Source organism: Nansenia antarctica (assembly GCF_963989245.1).
Source record: "Nansenia antarctica genome assembly, chromosome: 16".
In the NCBI taxonomy this organism is placed as follows: Eukaryota; Metazoa; Chordata; class Actinopteri; order Argentiniformes; family Microstomatidae; genus Nansenia; species Nansenia antarctica.
The window spans coordinates 5,949,694-5,964,254 of NC_137686.1; the positions used below are offsets into that span (position 1 = coordinate 5,949,694).

At 43.8% G+C, this 14,561-nt stretch overlaps 1 pseudogene across 1 annotated transcript in view; it reads left to right on the top strand.

Moving 5' to 3' along the window:
* LOC308171702 (large ribosomal subunit protein eL8-like) overlaps positions 1-14,561 on the top strand; it is a 507,482-nt pseudogene that overhangs the window by 3,036 nt on the left and 489,885 nt on the right. The window lies entirely within an intron of this gene.

The window sequence follows — 14,561 nt, forward strand, 5'->3', positions numbered from 1 at the left end:
CCTGTATCTAGGCAACGGAACACATTTGTGGTCATGTGACCATTATGTTTTCAAGCCCCTCCCATTCCCCCCTTGCCAGGAAGGAGAAGTTGGTGCTGGTGCTGTGGAAAGTATGTTTTTACACAAAAATGTGTTTTTTGCATGTAAAAGTAAATTTTCTTGCTGTGAACTTAATCAACCGTTGTGTCAAAGCAAATTGATTCAGGTAGAAAAACGTATATCATACATGTTGATGAACTTCTGTTAGGGTTGAATGATGTTTTCATAATGTTTTAATGTTGTGAATATGTTTGTTGAAGAGGACACTGTGCATTTTGTCCTGTTCTGAATTCCCCAGCTCCAACCCCGTGCTGTATGCTGCAGCATAGACTCACAAGCTCATCATTGTATTGTCTTATCAGCTGGGCCTTCATTCCTGGGGGCCCTGTCGTAAATCTGATTTTGCTAAAGCTGTGCTTCCTCACGAGGCTGGCTCCCCCTGTACATGTGTGTCTTTCTGTGTTTGAGAATAAAATGACTGGCTCGGAGGGGGAAAGATTCAGTTTGAATCCGGGGTCTCTCCGGGAGACCTCGGGATTCACTCTCCTTGCAAGAAAATAAGAATCATGATGAATCCGGGCCTCTTTGTTGTTTGAAGTCTTCTACGGTCTGTTTGAACTAGCGATGGGTTAGCATGGCCTGCCTTACAACCAGGCTGAATCAGAATATAGCATTAAACCCTATCAGAACCGAACAACTTCCAACACATAAAACCATGTGAGATTAGCCTGAATTGCTAAGAGATGTTGTTTTTTCTAAAAAAATCACTACGTTGACGTGGATTTCTGCGTACGACACGGGTAAGATCAAAATTTGATCCAAGCACGTTCTATAAATGAGGCCCCTGTACTATCAACCCACTTCTGTTCTCTCTCCATCTGTCCTCTTTTCACTCTGTGTCTTGTCTTGCTGTCTGTGTTTTGTCTGTTTCTGACTGTGACATGGCTGTTACTGTCTTCATTGTCTGCGTGTTTGTACTGTCCGTGTCTCTCTCCATGATCTACTCTTCTGTTTGCATGGCTCCCTTGTAAAAGAGACCTTGGTCACAGCTCCCCAGGCTAGACAGTAAAAAAAAGTACATACATACATGAAAGCGCACACACACACACACACAGACACACGCGCACATGCACACACACACATGTCCAGACACGATATCCAAACCCAGAAGCAAAGGGGAAAACAAATGTAGTGAAGAAGTTATATAAGTCAGAAAAAATGCAACCGTGGTCTGTGGTGGTCCAGTGGTCTGGCACCGCTGTCTACAGTGCACACATGTGCCCATGTTGGCATGGGTTCGAGTCTGGCCCATGCCCTGCTGACATGTCTCTCTCCTTACTTTCCTGTCTGTCTTTACTATATCTGTCCAATAAAATGAAATGTGAGTGGGACAACCCAACTCAGAAAAAATTACTTTAAATTGTATTTATTTTTTAAAATATGCAACCGCCTTGAACCGACCTGAAAATGTGTGCGTAAAATGACACCAGGACACCGGACGCCCCGCTACAGGTTAACTCTGGCACATCTGAGCTCTAATCCAAGAGATCAGAGATTAGAAAGACTTCACACACAAACACAGGAGGCTAATTCCCCATGTCAGACAAGTGTGTGTGTGTATTGAGCGCCCCAGTCCTACTCGCTGCGATAGTGGACATAAAGTTTAGAACCTATAGACACACTTCGTTGCATAAATGCATTTCATGAAGTCCAGAGAAGCTTTGCAGAAGCTTTATTTTGATCCATGCCATGATGGTAATTGTGTAGCATATATCTGATAGCATATATCCGATGAGGTTCCGTGGAAAGCTCTTGGAATACCTCTCAGGCTCACTATCAGGTAAATATATCTATCAGGATGTCAGCATCCTATTTCACCTGTGTACACACACCGACTTCAAAAGAGCTTGTCATATAGCCAAGTTAGGTGTCTTTAGTGCGATAGGTGTATTTGGGGAAAACAATAAGTCAATAGGAGAGAATCTCAATTTAAATAATTTTATTGTGTCTTCTGTGTATTGTGTGACTGTCTGTGTGTGTGACTGTGTGTGTTTGGCCATGAGAGTCCAATCCAACCCCTCACACACTTCTCAGTGTCTGGGCCTTAGGGATGCAGAATGGCGTGGCGTGGGCGCTGGCCGTCCTCTGTATGCACTGGCTGGTGGTGAGGGCCTGGCTCGCCCTGCGCTGGCTGGTGGTGAGGGCCTTGCTCTCTCCCTGCCATTGTCCAGAGCCACTAACAGCGGCTTGGTGGCCACGATGCGGCCGTTTATGCCAGCCATGGCCTTGGTGGCCGCCTCAGGGGAGGAGAAGCACACAAAGCCATATTCCTGGCTGCGTCCACCCTCCGTCGCCACCGTTGCACTGGTGATTGTTCCGAAGGGGGCGAACACCTTGCGCAGGGCCTCGTCATCAATGCTGTCGTCCAGGTTCTTCACATACAGATTTACACCCTGGTAGAGAGAGACCCTGTTAGTGAGATGATTTTTCAACCCCTCAAATACATAGACAATAATTACAAAGTACATCAACTTCTATGTTAGTATTAATAAATTCACAAACCTTGTCTCTGGTCATGCGGTCCAGCTTCTCGCTGTCAAACTGGCGCTTCAGCTCAGTCTGGCGCTCTCCTCTCTTCTGGGCGCGGCCCACATAGACCCGCCTCCCATTGACTGTTTTACCATTCATGTCGTCAACGGCCTTCTGGGCGTCCTCGTGCCTTTGGAAGTTGACAAAGCCGAAACCTTTGGACTTCCCGCTGTCATCAGTCATGACCTTGACTCTCAGGGTCGGGCCATATTTCTCGAACCTCTTCGCCAGCCTGCGGTTGTCCATGTCCTCTCCAAAGTTCTTGATGTAGACGTTAGTGAACTTTTCAACAAAAACGTCCTTGTCATTGAGCGTGCCGTTCATGAGGTGGGGGGCAGCACAGGTCTGGGCCTTGGGGATGCAGAATGGCAGAGCTGCAGGCTGGTTGGGGTTGATGACTGGGTTGGGCACGGCGTCAATGCTGGCCGTCCTCTGCATGCACTGGCTGGAGGTGAGGGCCTGGCTGGGGGTGAGGGCCTGGCTGGAGGTGAAGGCCTGGCTGGTGGTGAGGGCCTGGCTGGGGGCGAGGGCCTGAATGGTGGTGAGGGCCTGGCTGGTGGCGAGGGCCTGGTTGGGGGTGAGGGCCTGAATGGGGGTGAGGGCCTGGCTGGGGGTGAGGGCCTGGCTGGGGGTGAGGACCTGGCTGGTGGTGAGGGCCTGGCTGCTGCGGAGAGAGGAAATGTCCTGCTCCAGCCTTGACTGTACAGCTAGGAGGTCCATTTTCTCCTTAGCCAGGGAGGAGGCCTCTTTGCCAAGCTCTTCCAGCTTGGTAGACAGACACTCTTTTTCTCCAGCCAAGTCCCCCTTTGTCTGGTCTCTCTGCTTCAGTTCAGACTTCAAGGCCTTAACCTCTGCATTCAAGGCTTTTATTTCCTGTGCAGCATTGTTAAGGCTGGAAGACATCTCATCCATGGCCTTGTCTCCAGTGAGAGATTGTTGAGTAAAGTCCTGTACTTTGGCTTGGACTTTCAGTTGGACTTTCAGTTGGACTTTCTCGTCAAGCAGACCCTGTTTCTCAGCTATCAATCCAGTGTGAGTGGCCTTAAATTGTTCTACCTCTTTAAGCAAGCGATGTTGTTCAGAGGCCACTGTATCTCTTTCAATGCAAACAGAGGCAACCTCTGCCTTCAGATTGGATTCAGACTCCAGGAGAGTAGTCCTTTCATGTGTCACAGTTGACAGTTTTGTCTGTAAGTCCTGTACTTCTTTAGAGAGGGCATCCTTAGCAGAGGTCAGTGTATTTTGCTCATTGGCTTTAGCCTGCAGCTGAGATTCAAGAAGCTTCTTTGCCTCTGCAGATGATTCTGCCTGGCCTTTGAGCTCCTTAACCTGCAGAAGTAGATCATCTTTGCCTTTCTGCAGGAGCTGTAGGCTCTTGTGAAGCTCTGCCTGCTGGGACAGCAGGAGCTCCCTCTCTTTTGTTAGGTTATTCCTCTGTTGAACAAGCTCCAAACTTACAGATTCAGCTTCAACTTTTAGTTTGCTGTGCTCCTCTGCAAGATCGGTTTTGTCTTTTTCAAGCTCCTCCCTCTTAGTTTTTGATAGCTCCTCCCTCTTAGACTCCTGCTGCTGAATCTCTTGCTGGTACTTCAGGAGGACCTCATTCTTCTCTGTATTGACCTTTCGAAGCTCTTCAATTTGGGCTTGGTGCTCAGCTTCAGCATTCTTCAGGCTTGTGTTTTTGACCTGTGCCTCCTGAACAACAGCTCTCAGATTCTCCACCTCTTTGGACAGTGAAGCCTTCTCTCTATCTAACTGCTGGTTTGTGGTCAAAAGTTTATCTTGATCTTCTGTGAGCTTGTCCCTAAATGTCAAGAGTTCTTCTGTCTTGAATGAGAGCTCCTTGTGACAAGCCTCAGAGGCAGAGAGATTGGCCTGTACATCTGAGAGCTGCTTCTCAAGATTCTCCTTCTGAGCCTTGAACGTAGCACTTTCCTTAGATATACAATCCAGGGCTGTGATTTGCTTCTGCAGGTCTGCAGACAAACGCTCAACGTCCTGCTTGGAGGAGTCAAGTTCAGCAGAAAGAGACTGAGGGAAAAAAGTTGAAAGAAAAAGGGGAAAGGTGAAGTGAACACAACCAAAAATGAAGTAAAGCAAATGAACAAAAGTAATAAAATGCAACTGGAAGGGTTAAGCTGGTGCAAGCATAAACATTATGGGGAAAAAGATACCACAGCAGACACCACCCTGAACTTACAACAAATACATTGAAAACAGGGGTACAGCAATCAAACATTTTCAATTGAGAGTATGGGTTTGTGTGTGAATTATAATTGTGATGGCAACTCTTTTTAGGTCTATGTTAGTGATTTCTCAAGGACCAAAGTGTCTACTTTTCCATTACTTACATTTTGCATGTAAAACAGGATAAACACTGACTAAACCAGGAGAGCAGTTCATGGGTTGAAATATCAATTAGCCTTTTCATATGGCATAATGCATACTGCATCCAAAACACTATGCTAAATGATCAGAGCAGTTCCATTCAATCAATCAAGATTCTTAAGAAGTTGAGGTACAATTACAAAACAAACTCACAAGTCACACATACGTTTATCAAACTCCATCTATAAGAGCAAGGTGGTAAACTAAAACCACCACCAAGCATCAGTTTATAGTACCCCTGCTTTCAAAGTAGCCCATAAAAAAAAAACAGCCACACAGAAAATGCTGAAATGAAGATGAATATTAGGACCATAATTTGCTGGTTGTTAATTGTAACATAAACATGAACATTTATGATTACTGCTAGGGCATTTGAAGGGACGAGCTGGGTTCCAACATTCATAAACATTTTCTCACACCCATCCTGACCAAAGGCAAATTTTCTTACACACATCCAAAATATGTAGTAGAAGGAAGCAGGGTGAGCAACCTTAATAAAATATGTGCAATGACATTTGTAGTATAAAGTGTATATACAGTGCCTGTACACCCTCTTTGAACATTTTCATCTTTTTTTGCCCCAGCGGCTGGAATCGAAATACATGAAATTAGGATTTCTTTCACACTGATCTACACAGCCTACTGGACACTTACAAAGTGAAGTAAAGACCTGTTTGCAAAGGTCTACACCCCCCTTGCTGTGGCGCTCCTAAAATTAGCTAAAATGCAAACATTTATTCAACAATTTATTCAGATGAATTGAGTCCATCTGAGTGCAAGGATAATAGTTCATGTGATATCGGAATGAATATCATTGTCCTTGTAGGGTCCCCGATTTTAATAGAAAACAATTACACACTGTGTAGATTAGGATGTCACTACCAACTCAGCAAATTTCTCAACTTTCTCTTGACCCCTGATCAAGTGACAAGCACACCCATAACATGCTGCAGCTATCACTATTCTTCACATGGGACAAGGTGCACCAGTGTGCTGGGTTTGCAATAAACGTAATGCTTTGTAGTAAAGCCAAAGAAACACATTTCTAGCATCACTTGAATTCATTGTTGCAAACACAATTATTGATTTGCATTTGAGCCACAGCGAGGGGGGTCTTTTACAAACAGGTATTTTTTTTATTTTTTTTTATAAATTACTACTACAAATATTTAGAATTTGTATTTCTGTATTGCTGTCTAGATCAGTGAAACAAATACAATAAAATCAGATTCCAGGCTCTGAGGCAACAAAATGTGAACATCCTGTATGTCTATAGCCACTACATGTGGGAATCACAGTTTGCATTACAACAATCAAACATTACTTAACAGCACAAAACATGGCCATTGCAGTGTTTCCTCGAGGATTTTTCATATTAGTGGCGGAGCGCTCATTTTTCGCGCGCGGTGCGCACTGGCGCTCAAAACAAAGACGTAATTTCACCAAAAACTAGAGGGTGGCAACAATTATAATTTCTTAAATAGCGGTTAAGTCATTAAAGCCGAGCAGGTGATTTTATATAGAAGGTGATCAAATACCAATATATCCTACAGCTGCAGCGGAACATGCGGAACGCGCATTACACACACACACACACACACAGAGAAAGATCAATACGAAGTAGGCCTACATGAGAGTACACGCACAAAACCGGCTAACGTTACTCATTAACTGTTTACACAAGTAAAATCACAGTGTGACAGTCAGATGGAGCATTCGGTAAACAACAACAGCAAGGTAATGCTATCAGTTGAGTTAAAGAAAACCAACTCTTACCTTTGAGGACACCAACATGAGCCCTGCTTACCCGTACCTCCGCCGTTCTGTTCGTGGTGATTTTAGAGGCAATAGATTATTTTTGCCCCGCGCATATTGCTATGAATAGTTCGAAGCTAGGTGCTTGCACGTTAGGTGCGAGAATGCTCGGTTAACCCATTAGCGGGAACATTATTTGTTTCACAAAATAGGCTGATTTAGTTGACCATGAACATCAGAGACATACATTACGAATGTTCATTTAAAATACTCTATACTGAGCACTATAAGAACATGAACCAGAGAACAGCAGTAAATGCAATAACCCACAGTCGTCGCTGATGATGTTGCATTTTCGATTAGGATACGGGATTAAAGGCACCGGCGACGGGCTAAAAGAGAAATCCAAATGTCCCGCTAAATTCGGACCAATCACAAAACTGTTTTGAAAGCACGTCGCCTTGCGCCGCGCGCCTGTTGAGAGCGATTCAGTCTCGATTGCAGTGCGAACACAAACGACGAGGTTAATTGCAACATTGTAACATATTGTAACTAACTACGCCCTAAATCGTAACGAAATGTAGGTCTGGAAGCGGCCTAAATCTAGCTTCAATCTGCTTTTTTTCTGTTCTCCGGTCATAATAACTCGCTGCCTTTCTGCGCAGCCTGAATCAAAGTGGACTGTCTGAATCAATTAGTGGCGGAGGAAATTCATTCGTTCGCCACGAATAAATGCATATAGAGGAAACACTGCATTGGTGGATATTTGGTATTAAAAGGCAGCACCTCCACAGAATCTGTGATTCTAATACACTGGAGACAAACAATATGATGCTATGATAAGTTGGTGCTTACCCGGGCCTTCTCCTTATAAGATTGCAAGTCAGATACCAGCCTCTCCAGCTCCTGGGTTTTCTCCCTGGAGATGCTCAGTTCCTGCCTCGCCTTGTTAGCCTGACCCTGAAGCTCCTGTGCATGGCGCTCTGAGGCCTCAGACAGGGCCTTCTCCTGAGAGGCCTCAAGCTCCTTGGCCTGGGTCTCACACTGCTTGATTGATTGATTGAAAACTTTATTAGAAGATTTGCAGAAGTAGGTACATGAAAGTACATATTACATACAAGGTCAACTAACAGGATAAAAACCCAAGAAAGCCACTGGCTTATTTCAATTGGGGTCCTTGCTGCACATGCTTTTCCTATACAATGCATAAGAAGAGAGACATTTTAACTAATTACATCACCAATTGTTAGGAAAGGGACAGGGAGGGAGAGAATGATCAGGAAAAGGTTTGGTCAAGTCCCTATAATTTATGTGTTATAGGTTAATATGTGGCAGCACTCAAGAAAAGGCATTTCTAATAACATTCAAAGCCATTTCGGTAGTCTTCACCAACCTCTTATTGTCCCTGACTTTCAATGTTTTATCCAGATCATCACTCACCAGGTCAACAATTTTCTTCTGCAGGCTGTTTAGCTGACCGTGATGTTTGTCTGTGATCTCCTTCAGCTCCTGGTCCTTCCGGCCCAGTTCCTGCTGTTGTTGCTCTTCAGAACGTGCCATCCGTTCCTTCTCCTCTGCCAGTTGGGTCTGTAACTCCTCTAACTGCCTAGGAAAAGGAGGGGGAGAGGGGGATAACTAAACTACTACTACAAACTAGAGGCTCATTCTATGGGACAGTTTTAAAGAATGATAGACTGAATATTGATCATATCGCTGGCCGAAACGCAAAACCTCCTATCTGCAAAATGTTCTGATTTGTGGTTTTCACTTTAAATTAAAGTAAAGGCCGATTTAAAGTTCTGCGTCGAATTTACGTGCGTAGCTTACGTAATCTACGTAAGGGGTCTCGCACTTTACACTTCTGCGTAGGCCGCGCTGCTATTACACCATCACATCGCTAGGTGGCAGTGTGTTTTCTATGCCCCTGTGCTGTGCCTCTTCCGGTTAGGAACTCAACGGAGCTCAAAGCTCAAAGCGGCATAATAGCGATCTTTTTGTTGTTATGCTTGTTGTAAATAAAAGTTCTATGATCCATTGAAATGACACTAAACTAAGATAATACGATGGTTATCATAATTTTTCAAATCTTTATTAATGAGTAATTACAGAAAAAGTAAATGACATTTCTGTCATGGCTTCCGCATTTTGGCCGACAAGAGAGTCGGAATCATGTGCTACCAAGCGGACCAATCACAGAGCTTATGGTTGCGTAGAAACTGACGCGTTCTTAAATTTTTGGAGATGTGCGCGTCAAGCCTCTCCGTAGGCAAGGCGGGCCCACGCGGGCCGACGCAAGGCTACGGCGTCGATTTTACGCAGAAGTTTAAATCGGCCTTCAGGCTGCACATGATAAGTCTGTCTGTGAAAAAGTGAATTTTGCAGATAGAAGGTCTGAAGTGTTGAAAAACCCACTCAATATAACAAATAACAGTTTTAGAATCACTAAATACTTATAATTTGTGAATTGGATTCACTGTATCGCCAGCCGTCCTGTTCCTAGGCTACTGGGTTAGAGATACATGGCTTTTAAACAAATGTTTTAAAATGTTCATGTTCAAAAGCAAGGACTGTGTGATCATCTAATTATGTGTAGTTATGTTGATGTTCTATCAGCGTGTTCTGATGTGCTAAACATGCAGTTACATGTCAGTATAGCGATGTTTTCTTTTTAGCTGCTAGGTAGCTCAACGAGATGATACCAACATTCAAATAAGCAAATCTTCTTCAACTATTTTTCAATGTATGACACATCCTTTGAAAGCTTACAATCTGCACTTTCATAATCTCTGAACTGAAAAATTACCTTGCCCTACTTGGGGACTTTTTCACCAGACCATGTCACATATGGAGACAAAATTAACCTCAGTAAGACCTGATAAACCAAGATAGAAATATGGTGAGACCTACTTTATAGCAACTATCATGCCCAGCACATCCTCCATCTCCACCAGGTGCTGCTCCTCAGCGCTCTCCACACTGGTCCGCAGAGACTCATCCAGATGCTCCTTCTCTTCTGACACAATCAGCAGCTGTGATTTTAGCTCCTCTGTCTCCTGTGCCAAGACTGCAGCCCCTGCCCTGTGCCTGGCCCCTGCCTCCTCCAGCGCTAACTTGTGGTCCACCTTCAGCCTCTCCAAGGCACTCTTGGTCTCTACTAGCTCTGTCGCCTGGGCACCTTCCCCTTTGCTGAAGGACACCTTCAACCCCTCCATTGCTTGTTGGTGAGAGGCAATGGCAGATTCCAGCTTAGAGCGCCACAACTCTATGATGTCTGCATTTTCCTTCTCACCTTGGCTCAGGCGCATTCGCAACTGCTCGTTGTCACCGGAGAGCCTCCCGGATGAAGCCTGAAGCTGGGCCAGTGCTTCACGGTGGGCTTTCTCTTCAGCCCCCATCCTCTCCTTTAGCTCAGTCAGCTCACCCTGTTGATTGGCTTCCTGAGAGGCCAGCTGAGCTCTTAGTGTGATCACCTCCTCAAGAAGAGGTGAGGCAGTGGAGTCAGCACCCTCAGAGACCTGTTGGGACTCCAGACGCAACCGCAAGTCGGCCACTTCCCTTGTCCGCAGAGAGAGGTCCCTCTCCAGCTCCATGATGCGGGACTTCTCGGACACCGTGGCAACCTATAGGACAGGACAACTCTGGCTCAAAAAGAGTGTGTTCTGTATACACTTGCAAGACAAGGTAACTGCTGAATATCCCTGGCATCGCGCAAGTCTTTGAGGAAGGGTCTGTATTGAGTTTAAATAGGGCCCTATACAAACACGTGGCAAAGAGGTCCATCATAGCAGTAGTATAAGTACATCAAATGACACTCTAATCCCACATTTGTAATACAGGATGCCTGTTCCTAATGTATTGCGCTGCCCTCTAGTGGATATAGTTTGGTGGTACCATATCAGTTCTCACACAGCACACCTCTGGTGTTTTGAACTTCACCCCCCAGGAGCTGCAGTGTCTCCTGGTTTTCATACTTCGAATTAGATCTGGAAACCCAGACGTGTACACTCTCAGTGATTCATTACATCAATTGAAAAAAGAAAACCAGCAGAGACTGTGGCCCTTAAGGATTGCAGTTGAATGCCCTTACCATATTGGTTGTGATACACCTAAGGGAGGAACACATTGGCTAGGAATAGGAGCAGGAGAAAGACTTGCAAGAGATGGGGAACCCCAGATAAGCAGGCTGGGAGGGTCAGGTGTCTGAGACACAGGATAAAGAATACATTTACATTTTGAAAGTGCTTATTTATTTATTTATTTTTTTACATTTGAAAGTGTTTTTTGTTTATATATACTTTATATTATAATATACCAGTCACATTCTGGAATGTGTCTGAATGTTAAAGTTCCATAAGTATAAGTAAAGTAATAGTTTGTAAATATATATATATATATATTTTTCCGAGGTTCATACCGAACTGGACCGTTGCTGCCCTAGTGTCTATGAATGTATTTGGCAAGACAGAACCCGTGTCTTTTCTGAGAATAAAACCATTCCGGAAACAGGAGATAGGCTCCTGCCCTAAGGTCCATTAGGCTCAAGGATCATCGGTTGTCAAGGCTACGTACCTTGTGTACAGTGGGATGTCCATGTCCGCCCTCCTGTAGTAGCTGGATCCAGAGAGTTGACTTTACCACGGAGCTGTTCTGCTCTGCGTGCGGGCCTCCCTCATCTAGAAAACGTCAACGTAGTGATTTATACAATTTCAATGTGAGTCAATTTGACCGTGGAAACGATCGTAGCTCGACGTCGAGTATTCAACATTACCTACTGGTTATGCGGAGTTATTACAGGCATGTGAGCGCACTGCCTAAACTGTAATTCATGCAAGGCTCGTAATAAAATTAACGATGTTGTTATCAGCCGAGAAAATTAGTTTAATTCAAGATTTAAAGGGAACTGATGTTTATGATTGTATTTCAGTCTTCCTTTTATATCCCTCCGGAGCTGTCTATCCCTCTTCAACATGCCTATATAAGCACTATAATAATTTAATATAATATAGGATATGATATATTATATAACACTATAGTGCTACATTATACTGGATTATATACTGGATAGCGCTACATTATACTGGATTTACCCGGTGTCTGGGAGTGAGCAGCCATATAAGAATAAGACCATTATATTATTACAGTATAAGCAGCACTCGAGTGAAATAAAAACAGTCAAAATCGCCCCCCTCTTTCCATACTTTATGTCATTTTATCAATGAACGTGGTATTACTGCTATTTCAAGGTGCGAGGGGGCACGCACACATGCAATGACATTTTTACCAAGTTACTGACACTGAAGTCACTGACGCTGTGGGGATGCTAAAATTGTCCTCTTATGATAAAATCCACCACCTCCCCTGATTTTCTTTTACAACTTGAGTAGAGTATTTAAGCATGTGCCTGGTTAGTTGTCATGATCAAACGTTACAAATGCAACTTACAGAGAAGCCACCCTTCTCTGCCCTCTCCCGCTTCCAGACGAACGCCTACCCTATATTATATTATATTATAGCACTTGTCTTAATTCAGCCGCTTTTTTTTTTCTTTCTAGCACCAGGGGAGCCCCCCCTCCCAAATTTCGTTGTTTGGTACCTGTACTCATGGGCGTCACCACCATATATTTGGGGGGGGACGTGTCCCCCCCACCTTTGAAACAAGGTCGTTTGGACCCCCCCACATTTGCCATCAAAAATATGTTGCATGACTGGTCAGCGTTATTTTCATTGCTTCACAATCAAATCCGTTCCACTTTATGAGTAGGGGATTGCCCATATCCAGAAGTCCACTCCGCGTTTTACTTCTGTTTTTAACACGGCAGCAGCAGCATCCGACACGCACGCAGATTCAAAACATTCAGACTGAGGCAAGACGTTAGATCATCCACCAAGATGGATATAAGGAAAACATTTTCTAAGAAGATAAAAGTAAGTCAGTCATCCAAGTTTTCCCGTGAGTGGCCAAACAGCAACATTGCGTTCTCCCAAGGTCAAACACAGCCAGCTTTTCTGATAAGAATGTTAGCACCTTATGAGACATTCTCTGTATTAGCAATATAATTAGCATAGCCTACTAGCAACCAAATACGAGCTAGATCAGCTATATGGCACTAGCAGTTTTGTTAGGCATTACTAGTGCGGTTAGACATGTTTAAATGCAGAACAGACACAGGCGAAATGTCATCAAAAGCACAGAATGGCGACAAACACCTCACAGTGCTTACCTGTCCTGTCATTATTGCATCTCCTGCCCGTGTTCATTGCCCTGAGCATTTGCACTATTTAATTTGGCCATTGCACCCACCCAAAGAATCAATTTTGCATCTGATTGCTTGAGCTAGGGTTAAAAAATAAGAAGAAAACACCTGTTCCATTTATTTTTCTATTTCTAAAATGCTTGTGATTGTATTTTTTGTATTGATGATTGTATTTCTATGTCAAATGTTCTATTAGAGAAAAACAATATGAACAAGTGCTCAATGCATCCCCATTTCTCCTGATATAGGTGGTTGAGAGTGAGAGTGAGTCAGAGGCAGGGGCAGCAGGCAGGGGCAGTGGAGACAGCTCTAATTCACTCTTTGATTTTGTTTGTTTGTTATAGTTGTATGTTCTGCAATGCACTGAAGAGGGCTAAGTTTGATTGTAATAGGCTCTGAGTATTACCTCATTCTTTTCTAATTCACTCTTTGATTCTTTTTGAATCTTCATATTTAATAAAGTACCTAAAAAGTGCCACATGTCAGTGTCAGGCCTCTGTGAGTTAAACCAAAACATAATAGTAGTCAGTAATTGCAGACCATGCCAGCTCCAAGGAAAAACAAAGAAAGAGGGAGATTATTTTGGGTGTAAAACGCACCAGAATGCAGGAAATTGAATCTACTATTTAAAAAAATTCGGGGGGGGGGACCCCCAGACCCCCCGAAAAATAAGTGTCCCCCCCACATTCAAAAAGCTGCTGACGCCCATGCCTGTACTATATCAATTACAATAAAGACCATTCATTCATTCATTCATAGAAAACCGACAAGGGCTGCGTTCGCAAAGTCGCTCTGATAGCGCCGGAGCGCACACTGGGTTCAACGTCCATAAAGGGACCGAGTAATTAGATTGGACGAGAGGCATTCCCATGAGTGCTGGTCAGATTTCCAGAGCGTGTTTACGAACGCACCCGAGAGCAGCGAGCTAACGTACCGTAGCTATGGTAACACAGAGGACTATGGCTAGCCAGCTAACGTTAAGACGTGGATGTTGTAACGTTAACTAACTACAGATACCTGAGACCAATTCATAGCTTTCAGTCACGTGGTTTCTTCCCTAGCAACCACCAACCTGACGGAAAAAAAAGTATCATAGCAACATCGCGAGTGGACGCAAACGGTTAATAAAATACAAAGGTTCCATCTCACAAAACATAATGGAATGTAAAAACTTTGACGCTCAATATCTCTGAACTACCCTAAACGGAGATAGAACCTTCTCATTCTAAACGGAGATAGAACCTTCTCATTCTAAACGGAGATAGAACCTTCTCATTCTAAACGGAGATAGAACCTTATCATTCTAAACGGAGATAGAACCTTATAATTCTAAACGGAGATAGAACCTTATCATTCTAAACGGAGATATAACCTTATCATTCTAAACAGAGATAGAACCTTATCATTCTAAACTGAGATAGAACCTTATAATTCTAAACGGAGAACCTTATCATTCTAAACAGAGATATAACCTTATCATTCTAAACAGAGATAGAACCTTATCATTCTAAACGGAGATAGAACCTTATCATTCTA